The sequence below is a fragment of the Schistocerca nitens genome, chromosome 5 (genome assembly GCF_023898315.1).
Source record: "Schistocerca nitens isolate TAMUIC-IGC-003100 chromosome 5, iqSchNite1.1, whole genome shotgun sequence".
Taxonomy (NCBI): Eukaryota; Metazoa; Arthropoda; class Insecta; order Orthoptera; family Acrididae; genus Schistocerca; species Schistocerca nitens.
In genome coordinates, this window is record NC_064618.1 from 768,586,135 (window position 1) to 768,613,459 (window position 27,325).

Below are 27,325 nucleotides of genomic sequence, written 5' to 3' on the forward strand. Positions count from 1 at the left end.
TTCGTTGCGGAACGTAAATTTGAGCGTCGATTTTCTATGTTGGTGCGCCATAGTGATCTATATGCTGAGTACGGCACGAGCGAAACGGCCGAGTACGATGTAAACAACACGAGCGCTCGCTCCGCGGCAGGAACAGAAACAGCGCGTTCTCACCGCAGCACAGCCAAAGGCCAGCTATGTCCACTCAGCTATCGGGGCGGACAGGTTCCGTAGTCAAAAGAATGGAGAGTAATATGGTGTATTGTGATCCTGAATAATTTTTTTGCGTTATTTATTGAAAGCCTCTCGCATTTTCTTAAAACTTATAAGCAGATAAAAACTGTTTGCCGAAACGGGACTCTAAGCTGTGACTTTTGTTTTTCGTTGGCTATTGTTGTACCGAATGATGTATCAAAGCAGGAAGCTGTTTGGGTTTGAACAGCTGAGAGAATTTTTTTACGAAAGGCGAAGGTCCCATGTTAGGGTTCCGGTCCAGTACTGCTCGAAAGTTTCAAATCAGTACACAATGCACTGAGGTGTTGAAATTTATTCTGGAAAATGAGTTCTTCACAATAGTTATCAGCTAGATGGGGCATTACACGTTCAGAGCATACCAAAGAATTTTCCATTGGCTGCTACTATTGTAGACTACGTTTGGCAATTCAGTATTACGACGTTACTGCAGGGGTGTGGCAGGATGGTGCCTTGTGCGGCTATCTTTAATGTCGGTGTAAGTGGCTACGTCAGCTGTATTGCAGTGACGGTGCGTGAGCTTCCCACGTCGTAATACACCGAACGAAAAGATTACGCTAGTAAAGCATCTTCCCGTATTTGATCCTAACTTTTCCCAACGTCTTTAAAATTCTGACTTTAGTACTGGATCCCCTGTCTCTTCACTTTTGACTCCTGTTTCTTCTTCTATCACGTCACGAGACAAGTGGCCCCTTCATAGGGGCCTTCAGTGTACTCCTTCCTCCTACCTGCTCGCTCCTCTCCTTTTTGCAGTGGAGTTCCCTTTGCACTCTTGAAGTTATCGCCCTTGCTATTAATTTCACCGAAAGCTATTTTGACTTCTATTTATACTGAAGCTGTCCTTCTGACAATCAATTCTTTTTCTATTTCTTCACATTTTTTCTGCAGCCATTTTGTCTTAGCTTCCCTGTAGTTCTCGTTTATTTCATTCCTATTTCTGCATCCTTGATTTTCCCAGAACGTTTTTTTAGTTCCTTCTTTCATTGATCAACTGAAGTATTCCTTCTGTTTTCCATGGTTTCTTCGCAGTAACCTTCTTCATACTTGTGTTCTTTTCCCATCATCTGTAATCGACCTTTATAGAAACGTCCATTCGCCTTCAACTAAACTGCGTACTGAGCTTTACTTTACCTCTGAATCTACGGTCTCAGAGAACTTCAAGCATATCTTTTCATCCCTGATACTTCGGTGTCCCACTTCTTTGTGCACTGATTCTTCCTGACTAGTCTCTTAAGCTTCAGTCTACTCTTCATCACTACTAAATTCTGATCTGAGTCTACATTTGCTATCGGGTACTCTTGCAATCTATATCTGATTTCGGAATCTGTGCCTGACTGTGATGTAATCTTACTAAAATTTTCTCTGACAGTCTTTCCCAAGTATACCTCCTTCTCTTGTGAATCTTGAACAGCTGAAATTTATTACAGAACTCAATTTGTTTTTACCAAGCCCATATTTTCCCGTAACCTTTTCTTCTCCGCCTTTCCATACAACTGTATTGCACTACCCAATGACTGTTAGATTGTCATTTCCGTTTACGTACTCAATCATCAGTTTAATATCGTCATATACTTTCTCTGTATATTCACTTTCAGCTTGCAACGTCTTATTGTATATTTGTACTATCGTTATCGGCAATGGTTTGCTGCCGATTTTGATGAGAACATCCCCTTCTCTGAACTGTTCACAGTAACTCATTCTCTGGCCGAGCTTCCTCTTCATAACGAAGTCCTCTACAGTTATACCATTTCCTGCTACCATTGAAATTACCTTTTACTCATCTAACCAGAAATCTTTGGCTTCTTTCCAATTCACTTGACTGACTAGAGCCGTATGTAGACTGAGCCTTACCATTTTTCTTTTCAGATTTTCTGATTTCCCTAACACGTTCAAACTTCTGATGTTCCAACCACAACTTGTAGAACTTAATCCTTTCGTTGGTTATTCAATCTTTTCTGATGGTTACCTCTCGCTAGGCTGACCCCTCCTTGAGGGGGACTAGTCGGGAATGGGGGACTATTCGGGAATCTTATACCACTGGAAAGATCATCATGACGCACTTCCAATTGCAGGTTACATGTTCTGTGATACACGTTATATGTCTTTCACGCAATGGTTTCCGTTGCCTTCTGCATCCTCATGTCATTGCTCATTGCTAGTTCTTCCGCCTTTACGGGCAGTGTTCTCTAACAAGACAAAGTGAGTGACCTGAATTTCTGTCCGCTCCTCCACCCTCTTTGACAAGGCCCTTGGCTGAATGAGGGTGACTTCTTGTGCCGGAGTCTTCGGCCGCCATTACTGACGATTTTAGAACCATTGGCATAGGACTTTGTAAGTACTGATCAAAGACGCATTGCCTAGACCACTTTTTAAATAAGGAACTTCTTCTAGAGCTCGCAGTGGCACCTTCGATTTGACAGTGGCTGCTACTTACATGACTAGCTAAGTCCCTGGGGCTGGTTTTATGAACTCGGTTTTGGGCTTTAATGTTGTACCTCCCAGTTATAAGATATAAGCTTCATCCTGGTGCTTGCAGTCTTAAACTGATTTAATCCTCTATACAACAGCAGTAGCTAGAGAGTGTGATGTAAAAATTTGTGTGTTATATTTTAATAAGATTGTTGTAATGGTCAATAGTTAGGTCTTACAGGTTATTTTATATCTTCCGTGTCCCTTTATGGTTTTAGAGTAAATGGGGGTTCTCATGCTAATAATCAAACGAGGTGTTAGGTGTTACTTAAGATATTTTCTTTATATAGATTTTAAACGTTTAACCTTGACCTGAAAAAGTTTTCTTCTCTTCCACATTCTACTGGACGTAATAATTACTTTAAGGATTATGGTTTGCGGATTTTTCAGTGTATTACGAAGAATTTAACTTCGAGTGGGACTGGGCTATAATATCCATGTATGGGTGTGGTTGGAAGGAAATTAGTAACCTGAGTTGAAAGTTATTTTGATAAGAACTATAACCTCCCGTCTTCGTCAGTGGTAATATTGAACGGCACTTACGAAACTCAAACGTAATACCTACATTTAAAACTTCGAATACGCTAAAGCCTAAGTTAAGACTCAAAGCTGAAATGAATGACAGACAGGGAGCTGTTTTTTTACGGGATTTCAGGAACACACTAACACCACTTGCGGATGTCATTTCAGAGACTGTGCTGTTCCTTCTCACTCCTGATATTTGTCATAACATGACAGTCCTGCATAATGTTTCCGAGGGGAAAACATTAGATATCTCAGACAATTTGCAAATTCATAGTTATAAGAAAAGAAATCAGAATAATTTACTGAATGACCAATCACAATATAATGACAATTTTGTATTTGCTATTTTTGAAGATCTTTTGGGATTTGTTTTTACGAAATTTCTCTAGTTAAGGTGATGTGGTTCTACAACTTTACAAAAATTGAGGTCTCCTTGTTCTTCGATAGTGATTCCTTTTCTCTCATATATTGGAACTGTGGAAAGATCACACTGGAAAGACATTGTTTCCCTTTCAGTCTGCCGATATTCATCGTAACACTTTGGCCTCGAACATTACTTTATGCACTTACGTCACACATCGCGTGTGACTGGATTCATGATTTGCTGTTAGAGAGGTCATAGTTCGTAGTGATCGATGGAATGTCATCAGTAAAACAGAAGTGGTTTCTAGACGTTCCAAAAGGTAGTGTCATAGGCCCTGTGCTGTTCCTTCTCTATATAAACGATTTAGGAGACAATCTGAGTAGCCGTCAGATTGTTTGCAGATTATGCTGTCGTTTATCGTCTATAAAAGTCATTATAAGATCCCAAAAAATTATAAAACTACTTAGGAAAGATATCTGCATTGTGCGAAAATTGGCAATTAACCCTGTAATGAAAAGTGTGAAGTCATCCACATGTGTGCTAACAAGAGTTCGTTAAACTCCGGTTACACGATTAATCAGTCAAATCTAAAAGCGGTAAATTTAACTAAATTTCTAGGTATCAGAATTACGGACAACTTCAGCTGGAAAGAACACACAGAAATTATTGTGTGGAAGTCAAAACAGTTAGGAGATGCAACACGTGTACCACAGAGTGTACCTTAGGCTTGTCCGTCCTCTTTTGGAGTACTGCTGCGCGGTCTGGGATCCTTACCAGATAGGATTAACGGAGAAATTCGAGAAAGTTCAGAGAAGAGCAGCACGTTTTGTATTATCGATAAATAGCGGAGAGAATGACACTGACATGATACAAGATTTGGGATGGAAGTCATTAAAACAAAGGCGTTTTTCATTGTGGCGGAATCTTCAGACCAAATTTCCATTACCAACTTTCTCCTCCGAATGCAGAAATATTTTCTTGAAGCCGTCCTACACAGGGAGAAACGATCGTCACAACAAAGTAAGGGAAATAAGAGATCGAACGGAAAGTTTTTGGTGTTCGATTTCCAAGCGCTGTTCGACATTGTGTTAATAGGTAATTATTGTGGCGGTGGGTCGACGAACCCTGTGCCAGGCACTTAAGCGTGATTTGCAGAGTATCCCTGTAGATATAGATGCAGATGTAGACATTAGGCGACATGATATTAAGTGGTAACATTTCTGATCACATTCTTTATTTACTAAATTACAAAGTGTATAGAAGTATTAAACGTTACTACATGACATGTTTTGGGACTATGCTATTCATTTCGTTTTGTCCCTGTCAGTTCCTATGTCAACCAAAAAGACTTGGAGCACTGTGCTAGTACGTAAACCTCGAGCTATGAGTTGATGACTTTGAATTGTGTGAATCGTGTATGGCAAGCTACATGGCCCTATTTGTATAGCTGTTGTGACTATATCGTATAGCAAGTTTATTTTTATTCTATTACATAGCGAGTTGCAGGATTACGCTATTTCTTCCCTTGGTCTTGGCATCCGTGTCTTGCTCTACAAGACCTCGAGCACCATGCTAGTACCTGAACGTCTGGCTACATATTATAGCGTATATTTGTGATTTCATTTTATGGTTTCTGTATTTGTAATGACTTGTTTGTTGTATTTATGAATGGAACACTTCATGTTCTCTTTGTAGTTCCTTCTTATTTACTTAACTACACCGAGATACAGAACAAGTGTGTATGGCTACCTAGGCATTGCGCTACCTGCATTTTGTGCCATGTCTACTTTTATTTTGTTTGTTTTTATGATACGAACATGCCATACGACTGGCTTCAAAACATGTGTATTAAACGACGTATTTAAGGTTCAGAGCTTCCTGTTATGTTTTTGAGATTGTTTTAATTTCTTTATTGATTATTTATTTATTATATGTCTGCAGTGTAACATTCTTCGATCACTGGTTTGTCTTTATGCTTTATATGAAACGAAGTATTTTTGTTTGTAACTACTACCGCAGTGCAACATGCTGGCTGGTTGTAACGTCTACGATCTCAGACATCATTCTGCTAACGTAACAACATGTTGTTTTGTAATCAGAGCAATATGTACGTTGTTTTTGTAACAGTTACTTTATGTGATTTGAGACTTTCTCGGCGTATTCCATTCGTGAAATCTTCTCGGGTGATCAGCCGAGTAAAGGCGTCGTCTTCTCGCAACGTTTCGAAGGGTTTCGTACCCATCATCTTCAAGCGAAGTGTCGAGATGCTGCTGCTGCTGCTTACATCTATTACTTTCCCCTCTTTGGGGAAGTGTGAGGGGGAGTTTGTAGCCTTTCGGCTTTTACTCCCCTGTGAACGTGTGTGTGTGATTTTTCTATAGTTTTTTGGTGTCTGTGACTTGTGATGTTAGTTGTGAGTGAGTCTGGTACTAGCCTGAGGTAGGCGAAAAGATTGTTGTTATATGGGAAGGAACTGGATTAGGGATTGGGTATTGGGATTTTCTCTTCGACTTAATCGTCGAAGATCGTCATAGGGCGCTTATGCTTATCGCGGGACATGTCATACCGACCTAGGGAGTGGATGAGCGCGTTACCGGATCTGGAAGAACCCTCATAGAAGGCCCTTGCCAGATCCTGGAAACGCTCTCTCAGGAGTGGGATTTCGGCTGCGGCGTGCAAGTCGTCCGTGGGGAATCCATAAGGTAGGCGCAGTGCCCTTCTGAGGGCGCGGTTCTGCAGCCTCTGGAGTTTGTCCAGGTGCTGCTTTGCCGCGTATCCCCAGACAGGGCACGCATACTCCATTACCGGCCTGATCAGGGCCTGGTATACATTTACTGCTACTGGGCAAGGAAGGGAGCTGGTTGTGTTCAGGATAGGGTATAGGATGGACATTCTGGCGCAGGCCTTCCTGTGGACCTCGTCTATGTGGGGTTTCCACGTAAGACGAGAGTCCAAGGTTACGCCAAGATACTTGGCGGTTCTGCGCCAGGGGAGTTGGGTTCCGTTTAGGTGAAGGTGGAGGGGGGGGCGTTGAGGAGGTTCGCGCCTTCCGAGCCTACGGGTAATCAGCATTGCCTGCGTCTTTTCAGAATTGATGGTGATTCGCCAGCGACGGGCCCAAGTTTCTGTGTCATCTAAAACCCTTTGTAGCCTACGAATGACCAGGTCCTTGTTCGCGTTTCTCGTGTAGAAGGCTGTATCGTCAGCGTACTGTGCAGTGTGCACCAGGGGGGCCGTTGGTGTGTCCGCAGTGTACAAACTGTACAATACGGGCCCCAGGACCGATCCCTGTGGCACCCCAGCACGAATACGCCTTCTGGTGGAGGTGGCAGTTTCTACTTTGACGGAGAAAGTCCTATTCGTGAGATAGCTCTTGATCAGCTGAACTATGCTCCCGGGAAACCCTTGTGTATACAACTTGTAGAGTAGCCCTCTATGCCATACTGAATCGAAGGCTTTGGCTACGTCTAGTAGCACTATCCCGCAGTAGCCTCTGTGGTTGAAGCCCTCTGTGGCTGCTTCAACCATTCTCATGACCTGTTGTGGGGCAGAGTGGTTCTGCCGGAACCCAAATTGGAAATCCGGCAGAATTTGCTCTCTGGTAATATGTTCTTGTATGGGTCTTAGTAGGAGGCGCTCATAGATCTTGCTGAGAGTTGGCAAGAGGCTAATCGGCCTGTAGTGCTGCGGGAATAGAGGGTCTTTCCCTGGTTTGTGTATCGCGACCACTTCCGCATGTTTCCAGCAAGCTGGGAAAACACGGGATCGGGTAATCTCGTTGAGGACGTTCGCGATGTGTGTGATTGCTGTAGGTGGGAGATTTTTGACTAACTGATTAGTGACACTGTCGTGCCCTGGTGCCCTTTTTGTAGGGAGGGACCTAATTACTCTTGCCACGTCCTCGGGGGCAAAAAGTATGGGTTCGTCCTCTGGGTCCTCCTCGGCATTGAGGAAGACAGTCAGTTGACGACTGACTACCTCTTCATGCTCTTCATCCTGGGGTTCTGCCGCTTGGAACTGCTTCTCGAGGGAGTCGGCGAGGGCGTTGGCCTTTCCAGCATGGCTGTAGACCAGTCCCCGCTCGCCATGCAGTGGCGGCATCCTAGCGCGTCGTTTTGTAAACTGTTTGGTCGCTTGCCATAGTGTATGATCGTCTACTTTGAGAGCTGTGAGGCGGGTTTGCCATTGCTGGTTTCTGTGCTCATTGAGCGCAACCTTCAGTTCTCTCTGTAGACGATTGAGCAGCCTCCTGGTGGCCTGATTTCTGGTGATCTTCCACTCTTTTGCCACTCTGTTCTTATGTCGAATTTGAGCTAGCAAGTGTTCCGGGAGCTGTATTTGCGGCGGTGGGCCATCCCTTTGTGGAGGGGTGGCTTCTTCCGCTGCCTGCAAGATGGTGCCTGTTAGGTCTTGTAGCGCTTGTTCTACTGTTTCGGCAGTAGGTGGCGGAGCGCGAGCGATATCAGAGGCGACAGTTTCCTGGTATCGCTCCCAGTCAGTACGTTTGTACGACGTCTGGTACCGTGGGAGTGCTACCCATTCTCCCACATCGACCTCCAGAATCACTGGGTTGTGGTCGGAGGACATTCTATTGATTGTCCTTGCGGCCACAAACCCTGCGATCCTCCTAGTGAGAGCTATGTCTAACACGTCGGGCCTGCCTCCATTTTTTGGAAAATGTGTGGGCTCGACTGGACCCCATGTTTCGAAGTGGTGGGTGCGCGCTAGTTGTTGCAGTTTGGCACCTGCTCTGGAGGTTACTCTAGAATTCCAATCAGGATGTTTGGCATTGAAGTCTCCCCCTATTATGAGTTTGCCTTCAATTTGCCCTAGAGCAGCTATGTCTCCCTCATCTAACTGGTCATGTGGGGGTCGGTAGACTGCAACAATTGTTAGGGGTCCAGTGGCAGTGGTTACTTCCACCGCCACTGCTTCGATTTTGTTGGTAGCTGGTAAGAATACCTGGTGGTGGGGGATCCCTCTTTTTACATATATGGCCACTCCTCCGCCTTGGGTTGGCCTGTCTTTGCGGTAGGTAACGTAGTTGGGAACTGTCGCTTTTATTCCCGGTTTTAGGTGGGTTTCTCCCATCATGCATATGTCGATGGAGAACTCCTTCATGAGTTCTCTGAACTCGACTGCTTGATTAACAATGCCGTCTGCGTTAAAGACGCACATTGTCAGGCCTTGAATATTCGGTCGTCTATTCATGATGGGGTTTTGATACTACTGAGGAAGTCGCAGAGGGGAGCGACTGCTGGACTGTTGCCTGAAGGGCGACGAGGATCTGTGTGTTCTGCCTCTGGGCTTCCCTGAATTCCTTCATCATTTCCATGACGAGGTTCATGGTCTGCACCATTACGCCTAACAACTGATCCATGGGGGGGGAGTGTGTGTGGGGTTCCCTAGATCTTTCTCCGTCATGGTGGACCTGGTCGTTGTTGCTGTGTATTTCCCGGTGTTGTTTTTGTGATTGTGTCTGGTGTTGTGGTGATCGGGCCACGCTTTCGTGGTTCCTCGGAGGAGAAACCACTTCCGCATATGTCGCCCTCGGTGTGTCCGGCCTTGGTTTTCCCCAGGCCTTGTCTGTGTGTGTTGTAATGTATTGGTTTCTTGTGTGTCTGGGTGGGTTCGTGGTGTTTTCTTTTCGTGTGTGGGGGGCGGCCTTTGCGCCCTTTGCCTGCTGTGTGTGTCTTTTATGGACCTCACAACCTTGGTAGCCCGCTGTGTGGTTTTTGCCACACAGCGCGCACCTTATTTGCGGGTCCGTGTGTTTTATGTTGCACGTTCGTGTGTCATGGGCCTCGGCGCATTTTCTGCACCTCACTGCCATTGAGCAGTGTGCCGCAATGTGGTTGAGGCCCTGACATCTGAAGCACTGCACCGTCTTGTTTTTGCGGCGCAGTGGTTCAGTGGTCACAGGGACCGCCAGGATCGTCTTAATGTCCCTTTTGTTCTGTGGGACGTCTGGCAGTGTGACCTGATACAGGGGCCATTTGCTGCCTATGTTTCCCATCTGTTGGACCGCCTTGACGATGTACCCCTGGGCAGTCAGGTCTGTTTTGATCGCCTGGGGGGCCACTCGTCTCGGTAGGTCTCTGATGACTATGTTTCTGTTACGTGTTTTTGTTGTGGGGAAAGTGTAGTGGGGTATGTTTTTGCTGTAGAGTAGTGTTTTTATTGTGTTGTAGTGCTCGAGTGTTAGTAATGTTATTTTTATTTTGTCACCACCAGCAGGTTTTGCCTTGAAATTGCCTCCCCCGATTGCTGTTTTTAACATTTCGTGGAGTTCCTCGTAATTCCGAGTGAACTCCGCGACGATCGGAGGGAGGTGGTGGGTGACCTGATTTTGTGTTTGTGTTGTTGTGTCTTGTGGTGTCTCTGGCTCATCGGCCACCGCCTGGAACCTGTTCAGGGTGGGTTCCACTCCCCGGGCCGGCGGGAGCCTCGGCTGGCGAAAGGTTTTCCTCGCCAGCACAAAACCATCCGAATCCTGCCCGGTTACGTGGTTCCCTTCCAGTGCCGGTGTTTCCTGGTCCCCTCCCAGGACGACGACAGGTGCTGTCGGGGGCGCAGGCTCCTCAGAGAGTGTGGAAGTGGTTGGGGTGGGGGTGGTGGAGCGCTTTTTCCCCTTCGAGTGCTTCTCCCTCTTGTCCTTCCTTACACGCCGCTGCTTGGATGTGGTGGACTTGAGTGGGGGGGATTTAAGGAACTGGGATCGGGTAGGGGGTTGGGTGGCAGTTGCGGGTTTGGGGAGGATTTTAGTCGGTTGACTGGGCTTCTGCTTGCCATTTAGGTTACGGATATGGTCAGCAAGGAGGCCACAGCTGTTGGCAAGCAGGAGAGGGCTGAGGAGAGGGGAGGGAGGGGCGGGATCGCAAATCCTGACGATGTATTTGTCTGTCTGCGTTTTGTGTGGTTTTGCCATGTCGGTAGCGGAAAGGGGGCTTGCTGCCAGGTTATTGTCAGTTGCCACTTTTGTTATCACCGTTGGGTTTTCCGGTGGCATTGCTGACCCTAGTATAACGATAGCAGACGCGGAGTTCTGGACGGGGGCGGCGGAAACCATTTCTGTGGTTCCACGGCCCGCTTCCAGGTCCTGGCCTACTTTTTCCCTATTCTTGGGGGGGGCAGAGACTGACTCTGCGGCAGCTGAGGTGCTCGAGACGGCCGACCGCGCGGCCCGCGGCAACAAGAAAGCGCGCCTCGTGTCGTCGGCGGAGAGAGACCGCCGCGACCCCAAGGCGCCACTCGAGCTCGGCATACCACAACGACGAGAAGACACGACAACTCTGCCAGGCGACGCCATGCAAAATTTTCTCCCAGTGCCGTCCGTGCTAAGACCTCGACGCAAGTGCCCGTCAATGTTTTAATAAAAACAAAGCCGGTGTACACTCCTGTTTGTACTCCCGTGCAAGCGGGGGCCTATGGCTGACAGTACGCGAGTGAGAGGAGCGATGCTCAACCCTCGACTGCTACTCAGCGAGTGTCGAGATGCTGTGTTGCGCGGTCCTATAAAGGCTCCTGGACCAGTGACTGATTCCGGGTGCCGACCAATCAGGTACCTGCGGAATCGGCCGCCGCGCCAGTGGTGAGGGGTTCGCGGCGCGGACCGGGCGTCGAGTCCCTGCCGGTTCCTAATACGTCTGTGGCCGCTACCGTCTTCGTGCCGGAGCGTTCTCTTCTAATTTTAGTTATTGCGGGATTCCAAGCTGTACTAAGTTGGAAACCAGTGTCTCGATTGATCAGGTTACTGTTCAACCGAATTTCTACAGCCTCTTTGAAAACTGAATCCCAAAATCCTTTAGCGTCACACAGCTTCTTCGTACCCTCAAAGAGGAAGGTGTGTCCTTCGTTAAGGCTATGTTCCGCTACCGCCGATTTTTCTGTCTGACCAAGACGTACATTTCTAATGTGTTCCGAGCGCCTCTGCGTGATGCAGCGCTGCGTTTGTCCGATGTATTTCGTACCACATTCACATTCAATACTGTATACGCCCGGAGTCTGCAGTCCTAGGTGGTCTTTGACTGAGCCAAGTATGTCCTTAATTTTACTTGGGGCATGAAAAATTGTCTTGATGTTGTGTTTCTCCAGAATGCGGGCAATCTTGGCTGTTGGCGGTCCCGCGTATGGTAGAAATGCCAGGCATCTGGTCTCATCTTCTTCTTCTGGTGTGTCTACCTTCCTGCTCTTGTGTAGGGCGCGCGAGATTTGCGTCTCATTATAACCGTTGCTGCGGAAGGTCTTCCTTAGGTGTTGTAACTCTGCAGGTAGGCTGTCATCATCACAGATAGACTTGGCCCTGTGCACAAGTGTGTTAAGCACTGAGTTGCGTTGTGCTGCGTGGTGGCAACTCTGTGCATGAAGGTATAAATCCGTATGTGTCTTCTTCCTATACACAGCGTGACCCAAGGTGCCATCAGGGTGCCTCTTGATTAGAATGTCAAGGAAGGGCAAGCTTCCGTTTTCTTCCACCTCCATGGTGAATTGTATGTTGCTGTGTATGCTGTTGAGATGTCGCAGGAAGTCTTGTAGGTTCTCTCTGCCATGTGGCCACACGACAAAAGTGTCATCCACATATCTGTAAAAGGCTTTAGGTTTCAATGGGGCGGTGTCCAGGGCTATGTCTTCAAAGTGCTCCATGTAAAGATTAGCGATGCCTGGAGCTAAGGGGGACCCCATGGCTACACCATCCACTTGTTCATAAAATTTGCCTCCACACTTGAAGTAGGTGTTTGTTAACACATGCCGGAACAGCTTTATTGTGTCCTCACTAAAGCGTGTTTCGAGCAGCGCTAGGGAGTCTTCCAGCGGTACTCGTGTGAAGAGTGAGGTGACGTCAAAGCTGACAAGAAGATCTTCTTTATCCAGGCGAAAGCCTTGTAGTACCTTCACAAACTCCGCCGAGTTCTTGACATGGTGCTCACAGTGACCCACGATCGGTTTGAGCAGTTGTGCTAGGTACTTGGCTAAACCATATGTCGGTGAGTTGATGGTGCTCACTATGGGTCGCAATGGAACTCCGTCTTTGTGGATCTTAGGGAGCCCATATAGCCGTGGTGGTGCCGGTGCTCTGGGGTACAGCTTCCTGATGACGTCCTTTTCCAGTCCAGAGTCATTGAGCAAGGCGATGGTCTTGCGAGTCACGGAAGCTGTCGTGTCCTTGTCCAGTTGCTTGTAGGCAGTATCTTGTAGCAGTGAGTTTATCTTCTGCCAATAATCTTCTTTCCTCAGTATCACCGTGGCATTGCCTTTGTCAGCAGCTAGAACGACAGTGTCCTCATCCTCACGTAGGGCCTTAAGAGCCTTCCATTCAGCAGTTACTTTATGCTTGACTTGCTGATATACTACTGCTCTCATGTTCATGAAAGATCGTTCTGTGACATGATACGATGTAAGATGCATTCGGGGAAGATTCAGTGAAATGTACTGCAGAATGTATGTTATATTCCATGGTACAGTCCATGATTATGTGAAACTATATTACACCTGACCGCAGTGTGCTTGCAGATGTTGGCCTATGCTTTTAAGATCTGATTATGGCAACGTAATCTGCTGAAACCGGCCATTACAACAAATCCATAAATGCTGCACAAAAGCGATCTTCACTGTTTGGCCGGCCGGGGTGGTCGAGCGGTTCAAGGCGCTACAGTCTGGTACCGCGCGACCACTACGGTCGCAGGTTCGAATCCTGCCTCGGGCATGGATGTGTGTGATGTCCTTAGGTTAGTTAGGTTTAAGTAGTTTTAAGTTCTAGGGGACTGATGAGCTCAGATGTGAAGTCCCATAGAGCTCAGAGCCACTTGAACCATTTCACTGTTTGGAGTTGTACATTTGTTTCTATATAATCTGGATCTATCCCTAACTTGACAATCGTCTTTCTCTAAATCTCACATAATTTTTTCAGAGAACATCAAATATTCTTCACGATTTCAAGCTCTCGAACGCTTTTTCTACGTCGATAAATTTCAAAACACCCACAGTAATTTGTAATAAAATTTTTACCCTTTTTACTATTCATAACAGTCAAAATAAATGCTCTATTTAATACTTGAGACAACTGAAACTGAGTGCTGGAGGTGGGACTCAACCCAGCATACATACTGCACGTTCCTAATTTGACTCACTTAGCAGGTCACCAATCAGACATTATTCTTGCTAATAGATCCTCTCACACCTTCCAAAACCCATTTAAGATATCAGTGCTCCGAGATCAGCAACACTGCGACAAAACAGAGATCGTGGAAAGCTCAACGGTTTCAGGGGAGTTATTGGTATGGTACATATTACGCTTTAGATGGATCATACGCTGCCTCAAAACATTTTCATGCAGAGCATGTCTCTAACTTCGATGACCTAGCACAGAATGACTGTACCATCGGATCACGCTTCCCAGATAAAATAATAATTTTAAACAGATTGTTTATGTTCTGAAACAACCACCCAGCCGAACCGTCGTTGGTAGCGCTACCTATAAACATATTACATAATCATCTTTGATGTATACTAGATGGAATTTACCTCCGTTTACAGTAATCGACTGGTTAACAGATATGGAGCATTACTTATTGCAAGAACTTGCAGGCAGAAACACATTTAATGTACTGAGCAAGCTGGAAAGCCAGGCACAGAAAAGTTTCGCAACAGACATCGTTCTAATTGCAAACCATTCATCACCGTGGATGCGAACTTAGTAGGAACTAGGTCGTTGCTGCCACAGAGAGTTGGCTAAGGCTGTCGTAAAGAGTTTTTCACACTGTAGAACTTCAGGAGATGGTGCTAAAGAGTCATGAAGCCACTTTCTTGAGTAAAGCACACTTCCAAGAGTACAGCGTAGAGTACCGGCGGGACCGAAATTATACGACAGTGATAAATGGAACAAGCAATGGCGCTAACCTACAGGCTGAATAAAATATAAGTGGTCGGGAAATATTACATACGCCTTAAGTTCGTCAACACAAGTAAAGCAGGCTGGCGATCTTAAGATCGATGAAATAAATTTCTGGGGCTGTTTTATTTGGTATATCCAGCGCAATATTAGTGTGTAGAGCTTCCGACAGTTTGGGTTGTTCACAGATAAGGTCTGTTAGTCGTAATTTCAGTCTTAATCTTGTCTGCACCTGCCCTGGTAGTGATCAAGATTCTCATTACAAGCCAGTATCTGATCTATTCTACACAGAGTACGCGAAAGAACTAGCCCCCCTTCTAACAGCCGTGTACCGCAAGTCTCTAGAAGAACGGAAGGTTCCAAATGATTGGAAAAGAGCACAGGTAGTCCCAGTCTTCAAGGAGGGTCGTCGAGCAGATGCGCAAAACTATAGACCTATATCTCTGACGTCGATCTGTTGTAGAATTTTGGAACATGTTTTTTGCTCGCGTATCATGTCATCTCTGGAAACCCAGAATCTACTCTGTAGGAATCAACATAGGTTCCGGAAACAGCGATCGTGTGAGACCCAACTCGCTTTATTTGTTCATGAGACCCAGAAAATATTAGAGGCAGGCTCCCAGGTAGAAGCCATTTTCCTTGACTTCCGGAAGGCGTTCGATACAATTCCGCACTGTCGCCTGATAAAGTAAGAGCCTACGGAATATCAGACCAGCTGTGTGGCTGGATTGAAGAGTTTTTAGCAAACGGAACACAGCATGTTGTTCTCAATGCAGAGACGTCTACAGACTTTAAAGTAACCTCTGGCGTGCCACAGGGGAGTGTTATGGGACCATTGCTATTCACAATATATATAAATGACCTAGTAGATAGTGTCGGATGATCCATGCGGCTTTCGCGGATGATGCTGTAATATACAGAGAAGTTGCAGCATTAGAAAATTGCAGCGAAATGCAGGACGATCTGCAGCGGATAGGCACTTGGTGCAGGGAGAGGCAACTGATCCTCAACATAGACAAATGTTATGTAGTGCGAATACATAGAAACAAGGATTCTTTATTGTATGATTATATGATAGCGAAACAAATACTGGTAGGAGTTAATTCTGTAAAATAACTGGGAGTATGCGTGCGGAACGATTTGAAGTGGAATGATCATATAACATTAATTATTGGTAAGGCGGGTGCCAGCTTGAGATTCATTGGGAGAGTCCTTAGAAAATGTAGTCCATCAACAAAGGAGGTGGCTTACAAAACACTCGTTCGACATATACTTGAATATTGCTCATCAGTGTGGGATCCGTACCAGGTCGGGTTGACAGAGAAGATCCAAAGAAGAGCGACGCGTTTCGTCACAGGGTTATTTGGTAAGCGTGATAGCGTTACGGAGATGTTTAGCAAACTCAAGTGGCAGATTCTACAAGAGAGGCGCCCTGCATCGCGGTGTAGCTTGCTGTCCAGGTTTCGAGAGGGTGCGTGTCTGGATGAGGTATCGAATATATTGCTTCCCCCTACTTATAACTCCAGAGGTGATCACGAATGTCAAATTAGTGGGATTCGAGCACGCACGGAGGCTTTCCGGCAGTCGTTCTTCCCGCAAACCATACGCGACTGGAACAGGAAAGGGAGGTAATGACAGTGGCACGTAAAGTGCACTCCGCCACATACCGTTGGGTGGCTTGCGGAGTATAAATGTAGATGCAGATGTAGATGATCTCTCTTGTGAGTTCAGTTGCGCATTACTAGCCATCACCCCGCTGTGTCTCTCGAGAGCCAGTGCCACTCCGGGTTCCAGACAAACCTAAGTATCTACCGGTGGAAAACTACGTGCGTGGTGTCACGTGGGAACGCGACTCCGCGGACGCTAATAGATGCCTGTGACTGCAGCGCTATTTAGAACGGCCTGCACATCACGCACCGGCGCGGTTTGCATTCCCAGGCGCTGTGACGCCTGCAGCAGTCTTTGCGGCATACAGGTCAGTAACATAAAGCCTTCCGTATTACCCTCCTGAGCCCACCGATTCCATATTCTGCTAACAGTCATTGGATCTCGACCAACGCGAGCAGCAATGTCGCGCTACTATAAACCGCAATAGCGATAGGCTACAATCCCACGTTTATCAAAGTTAGAAACGTGATGGTACGCATTTCTCCTCCTTACACGAGGCATCACAACAACGTTTCATCAGGCAATGCCGGTCAACTGCTGTTTGTGTATGAGAAATCGGTTGGAAACTTTCCTAATGTCAGTACGCTGTAGGTGTCGCCACCGGCGCCAACCTTGTGTGAATGCTCTGAAAAGCCAATCATTTGCATATCACAGCATCGTCTTCCTGTCGGTTAAATTACGCGTCTGTAGCACGTCATCTTCGTGTTGTAGCAATTTTAATCTCCAGTAGTGTATTTAGATTGGGAAGTACCGTCTTCTGGATAGCGCGACTGCCGGTTCGAATTATTGTGGATATTTTCTTTTGATCTTACTATGGAGAAACTGACTGGCAGGACCCTACGTGCCTGACTCATAACACAACGGACAACGGTACTTGAGAGACAGTGGAAAATATGCATGGTCTAATATGTGATGCGACACTATCCATTTGTGGAAAACGTATCATGGCGACGAAATCAGGGTAATTAGAGAACAACAAGCTTTTCACGCATACAACGTTAGTACTATACGCAATGACTATAGTAATATCTGACGGTACTGGGAAATGGAGAAAGTTACCTTAAGTATTTTCAGATTTTTTTATTTATGTTTCATTTTACTTATTTATTTTTTAATATACTAACTCTCTTAACGGTCTATCAGTTCAAATGGTTCAAATGGCTCTGAGCACTATGGAACTTAACTGTTGTGGTCATCAGTCCCCTAGAACTTAGAAATACTTAAACCTAACTAACCTAAGGACATCACACATATCCATGCCCGAGGCAGGATTCGAATCTGCCACCGTAGCGGTCGCGCGGTTCCAGACTGTAGCGCCTGGAACCGCTCGGCCACTCCGGCCGGCGGTCTATCAGTCTCCTTGCGGTTCATAGTAGGTCACATACAGGTTTTATCTACTCTGCGTACTTGTTTTGGGTGATTATAATTAAACTGCAGCTACTCATATAAGAAGAGTGTCGGCTGTAATTGTCATACTGCAGCGAAAAATTAACCCTAGCATTACCAACGTATTTTTTGTTACATGTAATACCAAGGGGGGGCCTCAAAGGCCCATAAAGAATACCACAATTTATTTTATCATAAATCAAGTTTATTTACTTCTGATACCTCTAATAACAATTCAAAATGCTTAGACATTGTTTTTGTATACTGGATAATAAAAGATATTATAATAGGAATAATATATTTTTTGGAATAATGTTTCAAAATAGTGTTTTCTTATAAAAACGACTTTTTTAATTCGATACACTACATGAAGCAAACAAAATTTACTGTCTCATTCTGCAACGCATTTTTCACACAACACTGTCTTCCTGCAGTGTTTCCCACAGACGTGTTTGTGGCACTGAGAGCAGGTAACAGTTGACTTTCCCAGCTTGTTGTACTTGATCTTTTTAGATGCAGCTTCTTGGCAGCATAGGTGGCACCGTCCACGTGTTCCTGGTTCTGCTGTTGAGGATGATGGTTCTACAGAGCAGCTGAGCTTCCGTTGTGTGATGCTTTCCATTGCCATTATTACTGGCTTCTGAAGTCCATACAAATTTTGTGCCCGTTTATCTACTTGAGATCTTATTAGTTCGAGACCTAAGTTAGTGATAAAAACTCTTCTGCGGTTTAGCAAATTCTTTTTCCAATTCGGAAAGTTGAGGAGGAAGAGTGAATATGCATTTATTGCTGCTATGTCAATGAATGTGTAGAAGAGGGACAAAGGCCATCTTCTTGTTCCTCTCTTTGTGCTGTAGTGTCTTGCCATCTGGTCTATGGTGTCCACGCCTCCCTTTGTAGAATTATAAAAAAGATTTATGTTAGTCTTTTTTGAGTCTTCATTCAACACCCCTTCTGAGTGATAAGTTGAAAGCATCAACAGCAGTCGTTTTGGCTTCTCGCGGACTAGCGTTGATGCAAGAGTAACTGGTGGCCTCTGTGTCTGAGGGTCAGTATAAGCAAAGATGGAAGAGTGTAAACTGCGGCCAGTTGTAGTCTTCAGCTCTTCAGGTATGTGTCGTCTGTTAGACTGTAGGGTGCCAACAAGTGTGAGGTGAAAATCATTCCATAGAGTCTCAGCAAGCTCCACTGAAGTATAGTACCGATCTGTGGTAACATTACGGCCTGATTTTTCAATAGGTTTTATTAGTCTCTTTACAATTTCCATCGGTCCATTTGAATGCTGTGTATTTCCTGACTTGCCTGTATAGATGTCCATGCTGATCACATATCTAGTCTCAGGATCAGACAGCATTCGAATTAGAATGCCGTATTTTCCAGGTTTTTCTTTTAGAAACACCTTGAATGGACAGCGACCACGGAACAAAGACAACATCTCATCCACTGTTGTATGTAGACCAGGAATGAAATACAATGGAAGTGAAGAATTGAAGCTTTCAAAAATTTCCCTCTTTGGAGCAAACTTGTCAGTCTGGCGACGAATTTCTCTTGTGTTCTTATCATCAAACCTCAATATTTTAGTCAATTCGAAAAATCGGGTCCGACTCATTGATCCATAGTACACTTGTCGGCCCTGAAGCAAAGACCATAAATGTTGGACAGGTATCTTACTGTCATGATTTGAACCCATGATTAGCAAGAGTCCTATATAACAAAATAACTCATCTTCATCTGTGTGCTGAATACCTAGTCGAGAAGCCTCTTCATTTGAGTGTAGTTTTATTAGATTCATAATTTGAGGTGTAAAAAAGAGCTCTATAGCCTCTTTCGGAGACGCAATTCTTCCTTGTTGTCCTAGCACCATTCTTTCTCGCACTATATTTTGTACAGAACGCCGATATTGTCGAGATGGCTTCGTAATATACTCTCGTCCACTTTTTGCAATGAATTTATCACATTCCGTATCATTATCATCTGGTGGATTGGCTTCAACCTCATCTTCATTCTCAGACGATGAATCAGTTCTAATTTCTTCCACATCATCATCCACTTCACTTTCCTCTAAATCTGATTCGTTCAAAACTTCTTCTAGCACTCTTTCAATGGAACTATCACGTAAACGATGTCTACTCATGTTGCTGGTTCAACAGCAGCAGAAACACTGAAAATAACAATGGTCCGCTTCATAATAATATGTCTGAAGGCAACAATGCCAAAATTCGTTTCATGGTAAGAATTTGAAACGAGAGACTCAACCTCGTAAATCTTTCCTTGCTATTACCAACGGGTGGGCTTCTAAGGCCCACAGAGAATTAAATCAAGTAAATGAATTTTAATTACATTTTTATTCCGAAATTCTGTAATGACTCAATAGTACATTCAATAACGAACAATTACCTTTGCTTTCAAGTTCATATATCAAAGGGTGTGGATACAACATAGAAAAACTGAGTCAGTGGGCCTACGAGGCCCCCCCCGTTGGTAATGCTAGGGTTAAATCTAATTTTGGCGACTGTACTGTCTGCCATCGGGTTCCCCTACATGTCAGGCAGCACCGCATAACAGCCACGCTATGAAGGTAAACACGCCGAAGATTCCAGTCGATTAATAGGAACCTTTCCTTGCAGAGGTCGCCGCGACATATCCGGCCACGGATTCCTACGCCGGGTTTCTATTGGCTCCAGCTCACTATATAGGCCCGGCCGGTCGAAGGCAGACCAGGCCCTTCTCTCCCTTTATTAGTCCTCTCCCTCCTTGGTTCCCCCCCCCCTTTTTCGTTTTTTCCTCTCCTCCCTCCTTGTTTTTCCCCCTACTCCAGGTCTCCCCCCCCCCCCCCCGATCTGCCATGGATCGGGAGTGCCATCTTTGTGCCGCCTTTTTCGTGCAGTGTTTTACAGTGTGTTTTTCCAGTGCGTGCTCCGCGTTGTGTCTTTTGGGAAGTGTAGCGAACAGCCATCATACTGTCGCTGGGTGTGCTTTTTTTTTTATCACTTGCGAGCAGAAACCAGACTGATGCCATGTTTTTTAATTGTGTGTCTACTATGTTACTTGTCTGATTCCTGTGTATTTTATCAACATTGCCAACCCCTTTTGCTTTCTGTTTTAACTTTCCGCATTTTTACGCCATTTTACACTTTGAATCACCATTTTATCGCCTGTTTTTCCTTGTTTCTTTCTTCTTCCTTTTTTAAACAAAAGTCTGTAGGCTGTAGAGCAGCGTAGTAAGCTGCTGCCAGCCCGCCCCCTTCAGGGGGAATTGAAAATCAATAAAGAAAAAAAAATGGCAGACCAGTCTTCGTCCGCTGCTAAAGGCAACCGCTGTAGCAGAGTCTCCGAGAAGATATCACCGAAGCCGCTGTAGTGCACCGTCGATCGAAGTACCAGCCGACCGAGAGGAACCACATCTCCGGCTAGATCGACGGACGTCTACATCTATTGTACAGCCAGCTATTGTATTGTAGAAGAAATTACGTTCAATAAACTGTTGGCGATTACAACAGCGACCAGGTGCCAATCTGGCGCTGTGAATCTAACAGAAACATACAGAAACGTTTCCAAATGTAACGGATTAGAAACGGGAGGTAGGCAGCACAAGGCAAACAGTTGAGGAACGCATAATGCTGATTTTATTATTAAATGCCACCAAGCCAGTTTGCTCAATATGAGCACCGGATACGTCGACGAGACGCTGTACGGTGCCACATTTGCACGTTGTGACCAAGAGTGGAACTAATTCTTTTGAAGATAAAATTGTTTCCGCATTAATGCATTAGCACGGCTGGCTACCAAATTCCGCTCCCATACGACAGTTACAGCCCACACTGGGCCTCCTTTAGTAGTCTTTAGGACTGTTAATTGTTGACGTTTTACTAACATCGATATTTGTCTGGATTTCTTTGACATGGATAAGCAACACGAACAATTACTGTTAAGATTGTTGCAGTTAAACAATTATGTTACTTTACTTTCAGAAATACTTTTGAAAGCTTATCCTCATGGTCATACAAAGCGGTGGCCCTAAAACTGATACGTGCAAACTTTAGTATTTAATAATGATTTTCAGAAATTACTGCCAAAACAGTAGTATTGCCAGTAATTTACTATTATTCTAGCTTCAATAAACATCAGGATACTCGGAATAAATTCGTTTAGGTAAGGATCCTTGGGTAACAGAAGAAATATTGAATTTAATTGATGAAAGGAGAAAATATAAAAATGCAGTAAATGAAGCAGGCAAAAGGGAATACAAACGTCTCAAAAATGAGATCGACAGAAAGTGCAAAATGGCTAAGCAGGGATGGCTAGAGGACAAAAGTAAGGATGTAGAGGCTTGTCTCACTAGGGGTAAGATAGATACTGCCTACAGGAAAATTAAAGAGACCTTTGGAGAGAAGAGAACCACTTGTATGAATACTAAGAGCTCAGATGGCAACCCAGTTCTAAGCAAAGAAGGGAAGGCAGAAAGGTGGAAGGAGTATATAGAGGGTTTATACAAGGGCGATGTACTTGAGGACAGTATTATGGAAATGGAAGAGGATGTAGATGAAGATGAAATGTGAGATAAGATACTGCATGAAGAGTTTGACAGAGCACTGAAAGACCTGAGTCGAAACAAGGCCCCGGGAGTAGACAACATTCCATTAGAACTACTGATGGCCTTGGGAGAGCCAGTCATGACAAAACTCTACCATCTGGTGAGCAAGATGTATGAGACAGGCGAAATACCCACAGACTTCAAGAAGAATATAATAATTCCAATACCAAAGAAAGTAGGTGTTGACAGATGTGAAAATTACCGAACTATCATTTTAATAAGTCACAGCTGCAAAATACTAACGCGAATTCTTTACAGACGAATGGAAAAACTGGTAGAAGCGGACCTCGGGGAAGATCAGTTTGGATTCCGTAGAAATACTGGAACACGTGAGGCAATACTAACCTTACGACTTATCTTAGAAGATAGATTAAGGAAAGGCAAACCTACGTTTCTAGCATTTGTAGACTTAGAGAAAGCTTTTGACAATATTGACTGGAATACTCTCTTTCAAATTCTGACGGTGGCAGGGGTAAAATACAGGGAGCGAAAGGCTATTTACAATTTGTACAGAAACCAGATGGCAGTTATAAGAGTCGAGGGGCATGAAAGGGAAGCAGTGGTTGGGAAAGGAGTGAGACAGGGTTGTAGCCTCTCCCTGATGTTATTCAATCTGTATATTCAGCAAACAGTAAAGGAAACAAAAGAAAAATTCGGAGTAGGTATTAAAATTCATGGAGAAGAAGTAAAAACTTTGAGGTTCGCCGATGACATTGTAATTCTGTCAGAGACAACAAAGGACTTGGAAGAGCAGTTGAACGGAATGGACAGTGTCTTGAAAGGAGGATATAAGATGAACATCAACGAAAGCAAAACGAGGATAATGGAATATAGTCAAATTAAATCGGGTGATGCTGAGGGGATTAGATTAGGAAATGAGACACTTAAAGTAGTAAAGGAGTTTTGCTATTTAGGGAGTAAAATAACTGATGATGGTCGAAGTAGAGAGGATATAAAATGTAGACTGGCAATGGCAAGGAAATCGTTTCTGAAGAAGAGAAATTTGTTAACATCGAGTATAGATTTAAGTGTCTGGAAGTCGTTTCTGAAAGTATTTGTATGGAGTGTAGCCATGTATGGAAGTGAAACATGGACGATAACCAATTTGGACAAGAAGAGAATAGAAGCTTTCGAAATGTGGTGCTACAGAAGAATGCTGAAGATAAGGTGGGTAGATCACGTAACTAAGGAGGAGGTATTGAATAGGATTGGGGAGAAGAGAAGTTTGTGGCACAACTTGACTAGAAGAAGGGATCGGTTGGTAGGACATGTTTTGAGGCATCAAGGGATCACAAATTTAGCATTGGAGGGCAGCGTGGAGAGTAAAAATCGTAGAGGGAGACCAAGAGAGCAATACACCGGCAGATTCAGAAGGATGTAGGTTGCAGTAGGTACTGGGAGATGAAGAAGCTTGCACAGGATAGAGTAGCATGGAGAGCTGCATCAAACCAGTCTGAAGGACTGAAAACCACAACAACAACAACAAGGACTCTACTGAGGTAAATAACATAGGAAAATCACGGTTAAACACAAAGGTACATTTAACACTTATATTCCACGGATTGAAGATGGATGGTTCATACTGTGATACACTTCTAAATAAAGTACTTTGCCTGTTACTGATGTCGAAGGTGGCGTGAGGCGGTGCTGCGTAGTAACAGTGCGCAGGTACGGCTCTTGATGTACATAGCTCTGTCTTCCTCTTGGTGGCGATGATCAAATTACAAATTTCAGAGCTATTAATTTATTTCCGTACTGCGCCAATCATGTAGAACACGTCCGAGGCCAAAAACCCAGTCTTGCAGATATATTCGGGGCCTCTAGTGCTTGACCAACGTAATGCATGTTCACTATTTGCAGGGCAGCTACCGACAGTGTGAGCCACCTGCGCACCTATTCTCACTCGCATGCCCCACCACCTTATCCATTCCACCACAGAAAGGAGTTCGGTTCTACCTATGATCCATACACCTTTCCAATTTACACTTCTGCTTACAAAAACCCTAATTATGAACCATCTACAATTGCATGACAGCATATACATGAAAAATTGACATAATTAATTACAGTTGTTCTTGAAATATTACATAATTATTTACAAAATATGTTTTAATACTTTATTCCACCTACGTCAAAGAGGTTATCTTAAATAGATAAACTACACTTAACAAAAGCTTACTATCGATATAGTATTTTCTTTATTTTTCAAAATTGTTATGGAACAAAAAAAATTTTTAAATATACAGATTAATCGCAATATTATTCTTACAATAGCATTACAATCCACCTGGTGTATTTTGTCTTCTTGGTTTCAACAAGTTACGTTATGTAACGATGAAAAATAAAAGACTTTTCACTCAGGTGTAATTTTATTGAGCATGGATTGGAATACTTTTTTATCCCGCTGGTATAGGCAGCACTTTACTGAGGTCATCTCTTACGTGAGAATATACCAATATACGTAGACGATGTGATATAAATTAATGTACATATTGAACCATTTGATCTGGGGATGGTTGAGTGAACAACCTAAATTAGTTATCAATTATAGTGATATCGTTTGCGACCTAGACAAATAAAAAATTTTGTATAAAATTTAAAAATAAAGTTCTGGGAATTTTGACTAACTTGACTCGTGATTTTATGTATGTTGCGAGAGAAAACGAGATATAGCAAACAGACAGTAATGGTGACATGGTATACAGTTCATGCTTATCGCACTTTTAAAATGGGGCCTCTTGTGCTAATTTTGTATGGTTCTTCTCGCATATCTACATAAGAGTCAGATAAGTGATTCTGGCCATTAGAAGAAGTCAGTGCCTGGCAACTTGAAGTAACTAAACAGTCCGCCCAAAACCGAGCAAATGAGTACACTTACGTAAGATATGAAAATAAGCGCCCTCATTGTAGTTGACCGCTTTCTTCGAAATCGGAGGTATTAAAGTAAGATCTCTACCTCTCAGAAACAAAATTATTCTGCCTTCCAAACATGTTTGTGGTTACTGGTACAGTCAATCTACAGGCTAAGACTTAGGCACCACGTGGAGAGGGTATAACTGAGTGTTAGGGGCACCGGGATACCCAGTAAATAACTGTCGATTAGTCGGAGAAACAGTTTACGATCTTGTCACAAGCTAGTGGCTACAATCAGATTATCCGGAGTTACGATGGCAACTCGTAAGACATTACGATCGCAGCCCGCGCAATGAAGCCTCTGCACCACCGCTAATGTAATCGGCCACGTTCAGCTGCCATGTGCCTCCATTAGACCGTATCTCCCTTGCTCTGAATTACACGTCCTTATTTTGTGTGTGTCCTCTGATTATTTATAAGTGTAATTTTTCTTAATTTACGGAGAATTTCCCACCCGTCCAGTAAACCTTACTTCGTATCTAGGCACTGTTCATCTCATTCCGAATGTGTCAGCTACATCATTAATGTAATTTTGGGTTCTTTGTTGAAATATCCATATTTTACTGGGTCTGTAGTCGATATTATTTAAATAACACCGCCCCTTCCGTGCTTAATGTATCACACCAGGTCAGTTCCACTGTGATTGTGAAGACAATGACGAATTGTGCCTTAGTAGGAGATGAATTCGATGCTTCCGGCACGGTCAGGAGAGGGGGCGAAGTAGTGGGTACTCTTGTCCTAGCCACATAGCTGGCAACTAAATTATAACTTTTCACTAATGTACACTACTGGCCATTAAAATTGCTACACCACGAAGATGACGTGCTACAGACGCGAAATTAAACCGACAGGAAGAAGTTGCTGTGATATGCAAATGATTAGCTTTTCAGAGCATTCACACAAGGCTGGCACGGGTGGCGACACCTACAACGTGCTCACATGAGGAAAGTTTCCAACCGATTTCTCATACACAAACAGCAGTTGACCGGCGTTGCCTGGTGAAACGTTGTTGTGTTGCCTCGTGTACGGAGGAGAAATGCGTACCATCACGTTTCCGACTTTGATAAAGGTCGAATTGTAGCCTATCGCGATTGCGGTTTATCGTATCGCGACATTGATGCTCGCGTTGGTAGAGATCCAATGAATGTTAGCCAAATATGCAATCGGTGGGTTCAGGAGGGTAATACGGAACGCCGCGCTGGATCCGAACAGCCTCGTGTCACTAGGAGTCGAGATTACAGGCATCTTATCCGCATGGCTGTAAAGGGTCGTGCAGCCACGTCTCGATCCCTGAGTCAACAGATGGGGACGTTTGCAAGACAACAATCATCTGCACGAACAGTTCGACGACGTTTGCAGCAGCATGGACTATCGGCTCGGAAACCATGGTGGCGGTTACCCTTGACGCTTCTTCACAGACAGGAGCGCCTGCGATGGTGTACTCAACGACGAACCTGGGTGCACGAATGGCAAAACGTCAATTTTTCGGATGAATCCAGGTTCTGTTTACACCATCATGATGGTCGGATCCGTGTTTAGTGACATCGCGGTGAACGCTCATTGAAAGCGTGTATTCGTCATCGGCATACTGGCGTATCACCCGACGTGATGGTATGGGGTGCCATTGGTTACACGTCTCGGTCACCTCTAGTTCGCATTGACGGCACTTTGAACAGTGAACGTTACATTTCAGATGGGTTACGACCCTTCATTCGATCCCTACGAAACTCTGCATTTCAGCAGGATAATGCACGACCGCATGTTGCAGGTCCTGTACGGGCCTTTCTGGATACAGAAAATGTTTGACTGCTGCCCTGGCCAGCACATTCTCCAGATGTCTCACCAACTGAAAACGCCTGGTCAATGGTAGCCGAGCAACTGGCTCGTCACAATATGCCAGTCACTACTCGTGATGAACTGTGGTATCGTCTTGAAGCAGCATGGGCAGCTGTACCTGTACACACTGTTTGACTCAATGGCCAGGCGTATCAAAGCCATTATGACGGCCAGATGTGGTTGTTCTGGGTACTGATTTCACAGGAGGTATGCACCCAAATTGCGTGAAATGTAATCACATTTCAGTTCTAGTATAATATATTTGTCCATTGAATACTCGTTTATCATCTGCATTTCTCCTTAGTGTAGCAATTTTAATGGCCAGTAGTGTATTGTTTCCCTCATACAGGCGGTCGTCAGTTTGACAATTAATTAAGTTGCAGCAGCGTTCACAACTACCACACATAGTGTGACTAATTACATTTGATAGCATTGGATGCATTAATTTATC